Genomic DNA, 17,590 nt, shown 5'->3' with positions numbered 1-17,590 from the left:
CGTTCGTAATCGTGTTCAGCAAACAAGGCAAACATTTTTCCGATTGGTTTAGTATCAGTGCTCTGATTCGATGCAGAAACTCATAAGATTTACTAGAAATCCTGCTTGAATCTCGCTAAAATCTCAAAGATATTATTAGATACCATTAGAATTACTAAAGAATATTGCAAATTTCATTCAACGCTTCATTATTTCCTCCTATTGAATAAAGTCACCTTAGACTTCAAAGAAATCTCAAAAAGTAAAAATAAAAAAAACACCAGAAATGTTATATTATGTAACCTATTTATAATTGAGTAGTTTGATGAAGTTTCAAAAGACTTTTCCTCAATTTCAATCATTCAATTCATTCAATCAGATTGTGCGGACGATATTCGAAAACCTCAGCGTAGTGATAAAAATCACAAGGGTTCAAATCTAGACAGTGCGGAGGCTATTGAAGCTGCTCATGCAAATAGACTTGTTGAACATTTCCAGGAGATAGATACGCAATTTTCACTTGTCCCCAACATGGTTAGATTACGTTGTCGGATTATGATATAATTTCAAATCCACAATTTTACTATATCGTTATGAATGTATATTATATTGAATGAAATATATTTATTTGAGTGATTCCTAATTAAATATGCTTATTTGAATATTTGGAATCCGATATTTTTCCTAATTGTCGAATTTATAATAAGCAGAATATTTATTATTTTCTGTATCTACCTGATGAAATCCAAGGTTTGGCAACTTTTGCTCTCCTAGTGTCATCGGTTGTTTCACGTCGTATGGCGCGCTTGAAGTTCCTTTTCTGAATTTCTGATATATTTAGTTATTTATTTCAATATATTTTGAGTTAATATGAAACGTTGTTTCACTATGGAACGTAAGAAGTGCGTTCTTTGTGGAGAAACTCGCGAATGAAGTGAAATATCGTATCATTGATATGTTTTCATTTCCGCGCGCTTCATGTCAAATTTGATAGTTCATGTTGGGAACAAAATTTGCTTTCTGAAAATGACATATGCTCCCTCTCTCTATATTTATTACTCTGAGATATAAACAGTTAAATTGAGGAGAGTCGTTCTCAACCTCTACTGGGAGGACAATTCGATCTTTTCGACCACAAATGGAGACGTCCACAGAACTTATAAGGGCCGTGTTCCAAAACACGCAACATGCAATATAGGCATCTCCAGCATCTCTTTCAAGATGAAATTATAAACATCTTCCCATCCATTCCGGGCATGTTTTCACCATTCGGCCATTCCTAACAAGGTCAGCACCTCATATAAGTCCTCACCAGACTTCATCATATCCCCTCATCTCCTCCTCGAAGGGCAATTTCCGGCAACGAATTGGACCCTGGCAGAAAGAGGGCAAGGCAGTTTAGATCATAATTTCCGATTCCGACAGCTTATCTCTCCTTATTGTCTGCCATATTTGGAGCCGGAAAATGAATAACCAAAACGTGCCGTCGCAACTGTCACTGTGGATACGTGACCCTTTTTTTTTTCTCTCTCTAGCGGGCGACAGTCCAATGAGCTGTCCAGGAGCGATGAGGTCACGAGAAGAGACGTCAGAATAGATTGGCACGTCGGTAGAAACACCAAAATAAGATTATCGTACGGATTCGAGGCAATTACGAATGTTGTGGCAGCATAGGGCTTAAGCGCGCTTGTGACAAGGGTAAGATTTGGAATGATTTGTGGCAGTGATTCTTGTTCAAACATTTATATGGGATGAGATGATTTGCATTGAAGAAAAAGTTGAATACCTCTTGATCAAAAATATTAAAAAAATCATTTCAGAATCTAATGGTATAGTATATCCAAAGTCACTTGGATGTAGTCAGAATATTTCGATTATACAAGGGTTGTCCAAGTTCCCAGAAATTCCTTTGGGGCCAGTAGATTTATTGCCTAACAATACTTACAAATAAACCCCGGTATTTAGCGGATCGCGGTATCCACTTCAAAGGACATCTGTCCAAGCGTTTTTACGGACTAGTTCAAGTGACTTTGGATCACGGGCGTAGCCAGGGGGGGTTTGGGGGTTCAAACCCCCCCGAAATGTTTGAGATGTGAACCTTGAAGGAGGTGTTAGTATCACTCATTTGATGTCGATTGAGCCATATTTATTGATAACCGAAAATCAACAGTTTCCGAGATATTTGAGTTCCTGTGTTTTTGAAAAAAGTTTCACCTTACTTCGTTTTTCGTACATTTTTGCTACGCTGACCAAGTTTGATTTTAATTTTGGATTGTTTTCATCAGAAAAGGATATGATATGTCTTAAAAAAACAAAACTATGCTAATACAAATTTGACTGCAACTTTCGAATTCCACAATTTATGTATGACAAAATTATTTTGAAAAATTGCTAAATCCCTTCTTTATTCCAAAAAAAAGTTTTCGTTAGAATGCAGGCACTAATTTTTTTCGGCAGATTTTGACTTGAAAGGGAAAAGAAGCAAAAAAAAAGAAAGTAATGAATTAAATATTTTTCATTGCAATTAAACTCAAAATTTCAGTAGAAAATGTAAATAATAATTTATGTTTGAGATGACCTCCATCATTCCTTATACAAGCACGTGCCCTCTTTCTTATTTCTTCAGTTGTTACTTTCCGCCTGAAATTTATACCCAATCTTCTCGCTGCTTCGTCTATTCAAACGGTGTAAGATCCGGACTTCTCGCTGGCCACGAAAATAATCAAAAATTATAATCAAATTTGGTCAAATTGGTCAATTTGGACAAGTATATAACTTTAAGTTGGCATTACTATTCAAGATGGTCAAATTGGTCAACGTGACAAAAATTGACGAAAAATGACGTAAGGTGAGAAATCTTTTGAAAATCACAAGATGTCAAATATCTCGTAAATTATTGTTTTTTGGTTATCACTAAATATGGCTCAAACGACAGCAAATGAGTCATACTAACACGTCCTCCAAGATTAACGTCTAATTTGGAAACACCCTGTATACAGGAATGACAAAATAATGAAAAACAAGCTTTCATTCAAAACACCCTGTGAAGTGAATTGTTGACAGAAAAGAATGTTTACAAATCTTTTTAAGCATTTCTGCCTTTAAGGAATTGTCTAGATTGAATCCCCTATCGAAAATTAAGACTAATCTTTCTACAGCACAAATATTGAAAAGTTATAATAGTGTTGGAGTACTTACTAGTATCAAATATTATTGAAGGTCACTATTGACGAAAAAAATCTAATGTTTAGGAAAAAATGTGGTTTACTGGTTGGGTCAGAGAATTACTGAGTGGATTGCTCGATGGAGTGTTATCATCAAAGGTAATACCACGAGTCCTTCAAAATTTATCGATAATTTTTTTTCCCACGAAAACTTGTTTATTGGACAAAAATATGAAAACAAACCGATGGATAAAATCACGAGTCCATTAGGACGAGTGATTTAATCTGAATTCGGGTTTGTTCGAATGTTTATGCCTCTAATTAACAAGTTTCAGTGATGTAGTTTATTTGGGAAGATAATTTTTTTCAACAATTTAAATGTTCAATATTCTCTGAAAGATCTCTGAGAGATCGATAAGGAACAGGCATATAAGAATATTCTCTTGTATGATGGCACTGAATCAGTTTGTGTCCAAATCCCGAAGCACTTTAAACTGTCAATAATAATAAATTCAAAGTAAAATTTTAATCTTTCAATGTGAACAAGGTATTATCGATGAGAAAGCAGTGTTATCAGTATAATCCCGAATTATTGGCTAGAATAATGCATTGCTATTAGTTGAAACCACTAAAATGTCATATTTTGACATGTGAAAAAAATCTACATGAAATAATTCCAGGTTGACTATTCCATAAACTGTGTGGATCACGATGAATATAATAAATAAAAAAGCAAATAAGTATTTTTCCTCTAATTATAAAAAATAAATTTTCGAAAATAATTGACATTAAAGAACCAGATTGTATGAAAGTAGTGAAGGGAATTTTTTTCATTCCATTAAACATGATAAGAATTGAAATATCACATTAAAATACCTTCCAAATGACATATTGCTGAAAACATTGCACTTAATTTTTTGCTAGAGCGGTATGCACAGGACTCAATTCAACGTACGTTCTCGTTATTTTGCGTGCAGAATGTCACATTAAGTTCATATTATGCAAGAAAATATACGTCGCAAAATGAATAGAATTATCACGCATGGCGTGGATTATGACAGTAAAAGTTAACATGACGCTAAAAACACACATTACGGGCAATACAAAGGGTCAAAGTGAATAATTATCAGCTAAATTATTGAAGAAATGCCGAGTGTTCAACAACATGCAAATTTATTTTTCTCTAATAGGTAGGAAATTTCCGCACAATTGGTGCAAGCATTTTACCAACATTAATGATATGTTGGAGTACCCGTTAAGATTTTCCCAGAAAAATACTCAACATAAATAATGAGAAATTGAACGTATTATTTTCGCATTAACCAAAACAAGAAAAAAATTGCACCTCGTTCACATTTAGCGCAAACTGGTAATTAGGGAGAAAGTGAATAAACTGCTTTGAACGCGAGAACAATTGAAAGTGATGAGTAATAAATAATGAAGAAGCGAAAAGGAATGATCAATTCACTAATTTATTCAGCATAGAAAGAGTTAATATCGAAAAATTGCAGTTTTCAAATCCATCAGTTTGCACTGATTTTCAGCGAGACTAGACTTAATGTCTAGAGAGAAAAATGAGAAGCATATAAAACAAGAAAGTCGCAACATGTTTCATTTGCTCGCAATAAACAGTAATTTTTACTGATGATGAAACGACAGAAGGCGGCAAGCAGCTAACAACATAAAGCAAATATTTCTTTAGAAGCACGGAAACATCGAACATCAAACAATATGAGCTCACGAAATACAAAGAAGACACATTGTTTGTCCTTATATTCAGTCTTTCGTCAAACATAAAAACTCGGAAAGTTCCACAAGCACCTTTATTAGTTTTCATGTGAGTCTGTTTCCTTCATTCAACTCGTAATATCTCAACTTATTTCGAAGAAAATATAAGGTTTGGTTTTGGTACAAAGTCAGCTTCATACGACAGGATTTTCCAATATAAGAAATAACGGGTGTTTTTTTTTTCGAGGTATATAACTTTAAGTTGGCATTACTATTCAAGATGGCGACCGATTTAACAGCTGTCAAATGATTTATTCTCAGTTTGGTTTGGCAATTCATCATGAATAGACTCACGCCTGAACAACGCTTGCAAATAGTGCAATTTTATTTCGAAAATAATGGTTCTTTGCGGAATACGTATCGCGCACTACGTCCATTTTATTTTGTTTAGCGATGAAGCGCACTTCTGGTTGAATGGCTACGTCAACAAACAAAACTGCCGCATTTGGAGTGAAGCTAATCCTCAAGTGTATGTCGAAACACCGTTACATCCAGAAAAACTGACTGTTTGGTGCGCTTAATGGGCTGGTGGAATCATTAGTCCGTACTTCTTCGAAAACGATGATGGCCAGAACGTTACAGTCAATGGTGATCGGTATAGAACCATGATTACTAACTTTTTCATTCCTGAATTGAACAACCATGATGTCCAAGAGCTGTGGTTCCAACAAGACGGCGCAACATGTCACACAGCTCGTGCCACAATCGATTTATTGAAAGACATGTTTGATGACCGCCTAATTTCACGTTTTGGACCTGTGAATTGCCCTCCAAGATCTTGTGATTTAACACCGCTAGACTACTTTCTGTAGGGTTATGTAAAGTCATTGGTCTATGCGGATAAGCCCTTGACCCTTGACCATATGGAAGACAACATTCGCCGTGTTATTGCCGATATATGGCCACAAATGTTGAAAAAAGTCATCGAAAATTGGACGTCCAGATTGGACTACATCCGAGCCAGCCGTGGCGGTCATATGCCAGAAATCATATTTAAAATGTAATGCCACAAGATTATCTTGCGGATAAATAAAATTCATGTTAATCGAATAATCCATCGTTGTTTCATTGCAATTTAAAGTTCTATAGCTCTAAAAAAACACCCTTTACATAGTTATAATAATTTATAAAATATGATTCCCAAAAGAATTTCACCTCAATAATGGTGAAACTTGAGAATCGGCATATACAATTCACTACTGAAAATATTGCATAATATGCATGAATTAATTATTAAGATACTCTGCTGTCTTCTTTAATTATTATTTATTAGTCCAAATACACTGTCATTCCGCATTCTCACTATTGATGAAAAGTGAAAATAAGAGTTACATCCGAACAAAACAATGGCCAAAAACAAATGTTATATTGAGGTGGGAACCACGTCTACATGTAACGTCCTTGCTTTGTTAACCTATTATGATATGTTGGTGATATTACTCCTATGTATTTTGAATCTAGATCAGTATACTGGGATCCTCCTGTCAGATTATTATCTCAGAAAACGCATTGTTGCTGCTTGCACGTTATAATTTGTATAATATTCAGGTCATAGTGCCATTCGACTGGGAATGAGGCAACTTCAGATTTGACTTTTAAATTATGCGATGTTTAATCGACTACAGTTTTCACTTTTATTGGCCGAGGTGAACTCCAGATAATTTATTCCTGCAATCGTGATGAAGCTCTGCACAAATGAGCCGATAAATATATCCTCGAGATGGGTGGATCGTAAGAGGAAGTCTCATATAGAGATACCCAATCGGTCACCTGTAGATTTTCTTTAGGTAACCTCAAATCTCAGATTAGCAGGGACTTGTTGAACCAAAACAATTTTGAAACTTTCTACGTACTTTGAATTTTGTCAAAAATTTCAAAGTGAGAATGCACGCTGAACGATGCTGAGCCAACACAACATTTTTTTTTCTGAAAAACTCGACCTTGTTTGCCATCATAATCACATTTGAGAATGATAAAGGGTTTCCAAAAAAAGTTCCATTTCTAATAGCCCGCTATGTGGCCAGCTGTCACTGGAACGATGCATGGTTCTACAACAGTATGAAATTGTTAAAATTCACTACAAGATTGGTGGGAATTTTGCAGTCACAATTAATGCACATTTGGGTAGTCGTAACCACTATCTCAGCCAGCAATATAGTGAAACTAGTGAAAAATTCGAGCTGTTGGGACAAGTAAGTGATGTGAAGAATCGAAACTGTGTGCGTCGCTCAAGAACAACTGAGACTATTCCTGCTCTAACCCGTAGTGTTGACGAAAACCCAGGTTTGTCGATCTTGGGAATCAGGCATTCCAAAAATAACATTACACCGTATTTTGCATGAAGGTCTTTTTAGTAAACACAAGTACTCAAGGCTGGTCGATTTTTTTTCGATAAATTCCAAAGGAATTTCTGAAAACTTGGACAACCCTTATATAATTGAAATATTCAGGCTTCCTCCAAGTGACTTTGGATATACTATACTAATAAATTTCCGCAGCATAAGTTTTCGCATATAACTTTCAGAAATAATGAATCAAAACGGAAAACTACCACCATTTTTCAATTAAATACCTTCCATTTATTTATGGTTGTACAATGCAAGCGGCAAAGCCGTTCCATACATGGAAATACAAGTGAATCATGGTGATAATTGCTCAATTATACATTCCGCACCTACGTAAGTGCTCTTCCACATAGGAAAACAATTGAATTATTCCTATCATCGGCGCCATATCAAGGATATCGATGTAAACAAATAAAAAAAACGTTAACGACGACACAAGTTCACTGAAAAACGCAGTTGGGATATCTAAATATCGTTTTAAAATAATGTTAAAAGGATAATAAATTACTTGGTGCCACTTTGTGGTCGTTTTATATCCAAACGAGTATCCAACTGAATTGGCATCTTTAGGAATAAAGTCAAGAAAAGTACTGATAATATGAGTCAACAGCTTTCCGAAGATTTATGTATCTATATTCGAAACTCATTCCAGAAGAAAGCTACATATAATGTAAAACAGTGCGGACTCCTATTCAGATAACTCCCCCGCCCAAGGCTGCTTAGCTACAAGGTCAAAGTCAAAGTCAAAAAAGGAAAACTACTTTTTATCGATGAAACACCTAAAGTGTTGAAATTACTGAATATTCTTTGAGTACTGAGTTAGAAATGGATAGGATCGATGAATTTTATAAACATAGTGAACAATTTTTTTAGGTATACTTTATCTACAAAATCATTGAGCGGATTTTAACTAACAACGAACTCAATCGTTTGTAACTTAATCCTTCCCTTAAAATGTTTTAGAGGGAAGTGTACACGTGCTTATTAAAAATGTGAAAAGAATTTTGATCAAAATCTCAATTAAAATTTAAAATTATAAGATCTGGAACTATGCGGTGAAAAATATTGATTATTTGTTTTTCAATAGAGAGGAAGCAATGCCATGAATGATGGAAAACGGTATCAGTAAAATGACAGCCACGGCTACGGATGCAACACCATACTATTTTCATGATATTTGGACTAATCCGCACATTTGAGGCTGTATGTCTTCGATAACTTCAAGATTTCCATCTTTGAGGTCTTAAATCAATTGTGGGGCATTGAGATGGACCTTTTCTAATTTCTTCCTAGTGAGTGGCCTCAGAAAAAAAAAAGTCTGAAGGTATTAAATCACAAGATCTCGGTTACTAATTGTGATCACCTTTTCGAGAACATTTTTTTGCAAAATTGCGATTGTTTCGTTGCTTCTGTGAAAATAGCGCCGTCTTATTGAAAATAAACCTCCTCTACATCTATATCTTCCAATTTCGACCATAAAAAAAGTTTGGAATGCCTAATTCCCAAGATCGACGGGAAATCGACAAACCTGAGTTTTCGTCAACACTACGAGTTATTCTAAATTGTTCTCGAGCGACACACACGGTTTCGACTTTTCACATCACTAACTTATTTGAACAACTCAAATTTTTCCACTAGTTTCACAGATTTTTGGCCGAAATGGTGATTCACGACGACCCCAAAGTGTTTTAGTATGAAAAACTATGACAGAAAAATTTTCATCATTATTATAGGGAATTTTAACAATTTCAATGCATTGTTGAAGCGTGTATCGTTCCATTTTCAGTAATGGCATAGTTTTTACTTGTGTAATATCAAAAGATTAGAATTTCAATAGTAACAGCTACGCAAATAGCGTGCTATTGAACTTTTAATACATGCTCTCAAATCCAATAAGTGTTAATGATTTTTCCCATTTTTAGATTCTGCACATTCTAAAACGTAAACGAACGATTCTAAAGTCTCTCCATTAGAAATAATAAATAAAAAATATTCTATGAATCACACATTCAAATATAGGTACTAATATAAAATAGAGGTAAAGCTCTTATCTATGCAGATATCTCCTCATGACATACACATATATTTATTCATGATGAATTTGTGTATTGGTAGTCATTATCGAAAAACAACTGTCCGTATCTAACAAGAAAGCGTTGGTTCAATAATTTACGCTATTTGAAATGAAATGCTAGCATTAAACTGGGACGTTTGTCCAGTGTGTGAAGTATTATTTACGACTAAAAAGTCGGGGTCAAGTATGTGTTAAATTAGAAGGAGGTCGAACAGAGCAAAGAACACTAATTAGTAATTACTAACATTCCATAAACTTAACATTTAGAGAATTATTCGGAGTCGAGAATTTAGTCGCCTCTTGTCAAAAGATGTTAATGCAGACAGTTATTGCCTGAAATAAAATGGGTTGAAAGTGAAAAAAAACATGAAACAAATAATAATCTAATAAGATTATTTGGGTACTCGACAAAAAAAGTTCATTTCAACCATTGGTCGTGTACATTTATATATTTCAGTGCATACAATTTGCTCCTTCATCAGGATGCTAAAACAATAATTATCCTTCAGAGAGCCTACTGTGAACAATAAAGAACGTAAATAAATATTAAGGATAAAACATAAAACCTAAAATGCCGGTGATGCCGACTATTTCAAAAGATTTATTACTTCTTACTTAGTTCTGTTGAAGACAGCAAGATTAAGAATTTATCCTATCATTACCATAGCAGTAGTTAGTTATTTAAAAATATCTTAAAATCAACTCATACTAGTTTAGAATTTGTGGAAGTTAACGAACATCGCATACTTTCTGAATTCACCTCGTACAAATCCTATTAATCGATCATATATACATCACTCAATTAGTTGTTTTCATTAGAACATCTCTTTCAATTCTCAAGACAATTTATGAGTTCATTTACTCCACAATATTGTGATATCCACTACAGAGTAATTATTGAATATTCTAAAGTTTGACTCAAATCAACACGATCCATTGGATCAAAGTTTCTATAGATAACACTGATTTTTCAACTCTGGAATCAACAAGGCAAATTATTATTGTTAAGGACCTAAAGCAACGATTTGTTATAAAACTACCAATAGTTGTGTCAACATTTTTCTCAATGGAAACATAATGGGAATACCACTGTATAAAATATACACAAGTCATCAAGATAAAGTATTAAAGCACAGCAAATTTTATACAATGGTTTATTATTTCCGTCAGAATATTTCACTTCGATATGAAATGATCCTACTATGTAGCATACTGCAAGGTTTGCATCAAGTGTTATTTGGATTTCGAAGGAGATACTCCTGAAATGTATAATTTTTAGTGTTTGGACAGTGAAAAGTAGATTAATTTCCTGTAAGTTAAATCTGTACAGATTATTTCCATGTTGCCAATCGAAGGATTGTTTTCAACCTACCGAGATATAAATAAGAGCAATAAAAAGTAGGTATGCTGTTCAAAATGAATATACAAATTTAATGAACTCTGAAAATTCAAAATAGCTCAAGTTAATCTCTATTTAAGATATAAATATTTCCGTATCGACGCCATTGGTAACACTGCTTCCTCAAATGAAAATGCTGCTAAATTCACGCCGATCATGTTGAAAAGAATAGTTATTTATAATACAAATGCAGAAGGCATTGATATTCTTCCACGAGTTTAAAATTCAAAACGAGCCACGAAGTGGCAAGTTTTTGAATGAACGAGTGGCAGAATGAGCCTTCTGTACGAGTATTATACATTATTTTCTCTTATTCATTGCATTTTTATTGAAATCAATGAAATATTTCCATAAATATAATTTAGTGATTTTTGCATTGAAAAATGTTGGTTGGCAGAACTGATTTCTATAAGGCAAATTGATGAATGACAGATAAAGCCGTGGCGGAAAGTTCGGAGTACCAACGTATAATAACAAAATATAACCATGAAAACTGTGCGTTTCTGATATATTCTCGCACGATTTTGTTCTACAAGATGTGGAAGAATGAACGGAATAACCACAGAATTAGAGAAAAATAATTCGATTTTCAAATTCCGGCCAGAAAAAATCATTAATCATAGCCAAGTAGCGTAATCCATTCACCGTCTGTTGTACCAGCCTAATTTTCGAATAAGTAAGGTGCAATTTCGCCAACAGCCCAAAAAGCACAACAAACAGTTACACATTGAGGATGGAGAGGCTTTTCAAACATCATTTTTTGATTTTCCGAATCTCAAATGCGACAACTCTGCTCATTAACTTAGCCTCCAAGGTAAAAATGGGCCTCATCACTGAAGATGATTTTTCGATGAAAATCCGGATCATGTTGATGTATATCAAGGACCCAATCAGTGAAGATACGAGTTCTTTTGTTAGCTGAACTTCCAAAGCCTTCCTAAGCGTTTGTGGAATGCCTAATTCCCAAGATCGGTGAGGAATCGACAAACACTACAGGCTACGACAGCAATATTCTCAGTTGTTCATGAACGACGCACACGGTTTGAATTCTCCACATCACTAACTTGTCCCAACACCTAAAATTTTTTCATCGGTTTCACTATTATTGTCCAAGAAGGTGCTTCACGACTTACCAAAGTGCTTTAGTTTTGCGAACTATGACTGTAAAAATAGTGAATTTTAATAATTTCATTGCGTTGTTGGAGAGGGTATGGTTGTTTTTACTTATCAAATGTCAAAATATGACGGTCACTGCACAAATGTGGCAGCTGCCCAGATAACGGGGTATTCAAATGATACTTCTTATTGGAAGATACTTCACGTAGCCAATTCCAAAGATTACCGATTGTTTGAAATGATAAACCAAAAGCAAATACTAATTATATGTCTATGAAATTTTCTAAAAACGAGAAAGTAAAAATTATGGTCCTCCCTGCCTATTTATCGTCCAACTATCAATCTTATGACATTAATAATCATCCCAGCCATCCATCGAAACAAAACACAAATCGCCGACTGCGTCAGCAGTCAATCCTAGATTGGAACATTTACCTCCATACGTGATCCATATCCTCATTTAAACTCATCGTTTCGACCACCAGATTCACGCATAACCTAAAAACCCGATATTAGTTCCATTGGGTTCATGCACAAAATACCCATCGAAATGCCTGGCGAAGAGAAAGTGCATCGAGAACTGCATCAAGTGTATAGAACGGCCGTCCCAGATACTGCGAATATACTGCATATATTGTCGATTTTCAGACAACCTTTCACACCTTCCGAAGCTGGATCGCAGTTTGTTACGTAATAGTTATTTGTAGTTATGTCGTTTTGACATGAAACCAACAGTCCGTAACGGAAACTATTGTTGTCGTTACTTCCTATGAAGTTTTATGCTAGTTCGAGAGGAAGCTTATACATAATGTATGTATTGGACAGTGCAGCTAGCGATGTGATAATTCGTGCTAGTCGATAGGTTGGATAATTAATAAAGTTCTGTTTTGAACGGTCTTCAGACAATGGTTCGAAATAGCATTATTTATTAATACGAATAATACGATACTGTATTGATTCTGTCTGTACTTGATGGAAAGTAATTTAATGGCTATTTCTCTTAGCTTTTAGCAAAACCGACTTGATCCGGCGAAAAATTCCGACAAATGTCATAATATTTCATTTAAATAAATGAAATAGCATTCAAATAAAATACTTGTATATCAAGAATCAAGAACGGTAAGTTACATAGGCGTAGTCTTTTGCTTGCACCGTTTTTTTCCGAAATTCGAGGCGGCTTTATTGCAAAAAACTGTTTATACATTAATGATTCAAAGTATTGTCCATCGCTGGCCAATACTTTCTCCCATCTTTCGGGAAACGTAAGAAACCCGCGTTGAAAAAACTGGTCATCTTTTGAAGCAATCCACGAATCGATCCTATTTTTTACTTCTCCATAAACCGGAAGTGCTGGTCAGCCAGGACGTGTGCCATTGATCGAAACAAGTGATAGTTCGAGGGAGCAACGGTGGGAGTGGTAGGACTTCCCATTTCAACGTTTCCAAGTATGTCTTGACCATTTCCGCAACATGGGGTCGAGTATGCTGCAAAATCACTTTATCATGTCTCTCTTGTATTGCAGCCGTTTGTCTTTCAATGCTCGGCTGAAACGCATTAATTGCGTTCAATAATGTGAGCGCCTGTGCTTGTTTCAGTCGGTTTCAACAACTTATAATACACTATGCCGAGCTGGTCCCACCAAATACTGAGCATGACCTTGAAACGGGTTTGGCCGTCGACGTGGAAGCATGGCCGGGATATCCCCCTGATTTTCTTATGCAGAAATCTCTTCCGTCTTCGCCTTGCAAGCAGCTGTTCACAAACACCGTTCTACATCTCTCGTACAACTCGTACAGCATCCAATTTCCTTGTTTCTAAATCATTCCCATTACTTTTAGACTTACTGAATTGCTTGTTGCGTCACTTCCAATGATCCTGCCAATTCTTGTTGGGTTTTACACGAGTCTTGATCAAGTAATGCCTCCAATTCTGCATCTTCGAAAACTTTCTCTCTTCCAACGCCATACTGATCTTCGACGTCAAAATCACCGTTCCTGAAACGTTGAAACCATTCTCGGCACGTTCTTTCGCAAATAGAGGCCTCACCATAGGTATTTGAGAGCATTCGATAAGCCTCAGCCGCAGATTTCTTCATATAAAGCAGAAAATTAAAACCTCCCTCAAATGAAAAGAATTTGGCTCGTAAGCTGACGTGTTCAATCGAGTATAACTTAAGCTTATTGTATGACATTTGCGATCTATTTATTTCGACTACCATTGTTTTCATTGATGTCATCGGTTCATGAGTTGATGGGATTCTTGTGAAAAAAATTGTGACAACGGGAACCCATATTTTCATGAAGATTTCTGCAGAAAAAGTTTTTTTCGAAAAAACCTTTCTCATTTACCATTCTCTAACACGTAGTATTATAAGACTTTTGCAGTTTGGACCAAAAGAGTACAGGGTGTTTATCAGAAGATCATGAGCTTGGAGAAATCAAATTCATGAAAACTCAAGATTTTCAAATTAGAATCTAGTTTTTTTATTATTTCAGTCAATTCTGTTGGCCTGGGACAAAAACAGAAACAACATCAAAGTTTTTCAGAACAAATCTAAAATGCATTTTGCTAGCAAAAATTTTAAACGCAGAATTTTTTCTTCTCTAAAGTGATCCACAAGGCTTACCTCTAAACTTCGGTAGACGCGGGAACAAAAAAAAAACGCAGAAAAAAAGAATCCCCGAACCAACCAGTAAGTTCATCGTGACTTTGACAAACCTAAATTAGATTTCCCAGAAATCCCCGTCGAATTCAATCCTTCCGAAGATATGGAGGTGGAAAATCGGGAAAACTACGAAGCCGGCGTGAAAACTGCTGACGTTTAATTAATCTCGGTTATCGCCAATATGGAAAGTCAATAAAGGAATTTCAGGAACCGCCCTTTCAGTAATTACTACGACTGATAATTACATATCTCCTCAATTTCTTTAATTACGAAGCGTCAGTGATTCACTGATTTTGAAGCGATGCCATTTCGATGATGAGGGGACAAATACACCATTTCCTCATTACATCGAAGGTCAACACAAACGATCCAACTAATAAAAAAAAAAAATTTGTAAAGTAATGTTAACAAAATGCTTCCAAACATTGTCAAGAGTCATGAACAACATAATAGTATATTCTAAAACAAGTTGCAGAATGGGCTCCTATTCCAACACGAATGCGAAATTCGAAAACGAGCGACGAAGGAGCGAGTTTTGGAACGCATGAGTGTTGGAATTGCCTTCTGCAACGAGTATTAGACGATATTTTCTCTATTTCAGTCAAATTTTGCGAAATATTGTCGAAATTCAATGAAAAATTCAGATTATATATCCTAGTGACTTTTGTATTGTATCTTGGCAGTTGGTGTGACTGTTACGAAAATTGACAGATTACGGAATTTGAATATGAATCGTATGTTTCGAATTTAGACATAATTTACAATTACACATTAAATTCGTGAATTATGTCTGACGAAATCGATTTAACACTACCAGAATCATGAGAATTTGCGAAAATGTAGCAAATCATTTGTCTATATCCCGAAATTAAATTGTATTGACAATTATTGACGTTTGTTGAAATTTGATAGGATTAGAAGTCAGCATAGACAACCCCAAAACGAAAAATATATCTGAAAACGATGCTGTAATGAGTTCATTACAGCACTGTTTTTAGAACTGTAATGAACTCATTACGATACAGAAATAGAGAAACTATTTTATCAATACTCAAAATATCATTGAATATAGAAATGATAACTAAAATTGATGTTTTCTATAAGAATGTGCATGACCTACCATGGTAGCACAAAATAAAATGAATTTTTGGCAAGTGCACATTAGCCGATTCTTTTCGAACATTGACACTTAACTCATCTGCCTTTCTGATAAACCTCTAATTAGAACAAATTTATAGATATGAGTGGGAATATATTTTAGTATTCTTCTTTCAGTCACAAATCAATAATATGCAAAATTATTCCCATAACAATATATTATATAATAATGAATTGGAGGAGATACATTTTCAGTCTCCTAATATTTCTCAAGTTATTTATACCTTCATTATCTTCAATATGATATGATTTACATCATAATATATCAGCTCTGTATTATTCACCTACTATAATATTCAAATTGTTGCCTACTCAGATCTATCCAATTGTTATTGCATGTGTTCAAGGAGGATTTTGAATTATTCATATTGACTTGTTTTGAGGATAATTCGTTTAGATCATATATCAAATTGAGAAGCGTTGAAGCATCTGGGTTTTTCTGCATAATTATCGAAGTTGTTATTTTAAGAGCAAGCAAAATTTCTCTAGAAGCACTCTTTCAATACTAATTTCTAATAAGAAAACAACTGGAACATCCATTCGGTATCATTTTCAAACATTTGGGCAATACAATTTAAATTAAACTATCTTTATTATTCTATGGATTATATTATTATGTATGATATTATGCAAAATTTAGCATTTATCTCATACCTATTTAAGTTATGCCTCGCTATGTAGTTATGCTACAGCACTCGCTACAGCATAACCCAAATCTCTAAAGTTAATTTAGTAGTGTTTTCAATAGGATATCCTTCAAATACACGTTGAACACAAATTGCTTTCATTCTGCATATTCTTTCTCTGTATGTTAACATGAAAATCATATCTCGATAGAAATTGATGAATATCCAATTGCATTCTAATTACTCGAAGGGTTATTCTTTTTGAAAAGATTATTACCTATCAACAGGAAGAGTTTCATGAACACTTTAAGAAAGTTCATAGTGGGAACAATTACCATTTAATAATAAAAATAACAGCTTCAATATTATTAATGGCAAAAGCTTTAAATTTTGACAAATTTCGAAATTTGTGTGACACCTTTGAATGCACCAATAAATATTAAACATCAATGAATCAGGTCTATTGTTTTGTGTTTGATTGGCCCACAATTTGGGAATTTGATACCGTTAATCTCATGATCATTCCAACCATGTCTCTTCATGAATGTTCCAGTTCAGTTTCAGATAATTCAATGTTGTAAAAACCTTAAAGAGACCTGAATTAATCCCAGTTACTTTGGTTACTTTCAAAATATCATCAACAATTGCAGAGCTCTCTTACCTTCTATACAGACTACGTGATCTCTGATCTGTTGAGCAACTGATCCATCAGGAATAAGATCAATCAAATCGTAAATGGCATAAATCGAAGGATGAACACTTTCGAATCTCTGAATCTCCTGTCTTATTGCCAAGGAATTGTTCAAGAAAGGTTGAAAATGCGCTCTGGAATTCATCGTCAAACTCAAATAAACATTGCCGAAACAAAACAAAAACACTGAAACTTTTATTCACGAGGAAAACACGTTATTTTCCACATAGTTTTTCATTGGGAACTTCATACACTAAACGAAGGAAAATCAATTCCATCAGCTGATAAACTCAAACAATTATTTGAGATTAAGCAATTCACAACAACAGAAGAGGTTAGGATGTACATGTATCAGGTACATTTGGGCTCCGCACATACACTCCCACTACTCTGGCTGGATTTGCTGTCTATTTGAACACCTCTATTTACCGCTATCGAGCACGAGCAAACCGTCAGCTATGGAAAGACGCCATCTAGAGGCATATCAAAATGTTAGGAGGGAAAATCATGGAAGGTACTGGCCATCTAGTATGAGTTTGCTGAAGCTTGACAGGAATGTCAATTCAAAGCAGGGAATTTCGTTTT

At 34.8% G+C, this 17,590-nt stretch overlaps 1 protein-coding gene across 1 annotated transcript in view; it reads right to left on the bottom strand.

Moving 5' to 3' along the window:
- LOC123676205 (uridine-cytidine kinase 2-B-like) overlaps positions 1–17,098 on the bottom strand; it is a 54,118-nt gene extending 37,020 nt beyond the window's left edge. The window contains exon 1 of the mRNA XM_045611959.1: positions 16,976–17,098. The gene's annotated coding sequence lies outside the window, so the exon portion shown is untranslated. The remainder of the gene's footprint in view (positions 1–16,975) is intronic.
- Between the last annotated feature and the right edge of the window lie 492 nt (positions 17,099–17,590).

The sequence above is a fragment of the Harmonia axyridis genome, chromosome 3 (genome assembly GCF_914767665.1).
Source record: "Harmonia axyridis chromosome 3, icHarAxyr1.1, whole genome shotgun sequence".
Taxonomy (NCBI): Eukaryota; Metazoa; Arthropoda; class Insecta; order Coleoptera; family Coccinellidae; genus Harmonia; species Harmonia axyridis.
The sequence above is the reverse complement of the archived record's forward strand: the minus strand, read 5'-3'. Positions and strand labels throughout refer to the sequence as shown.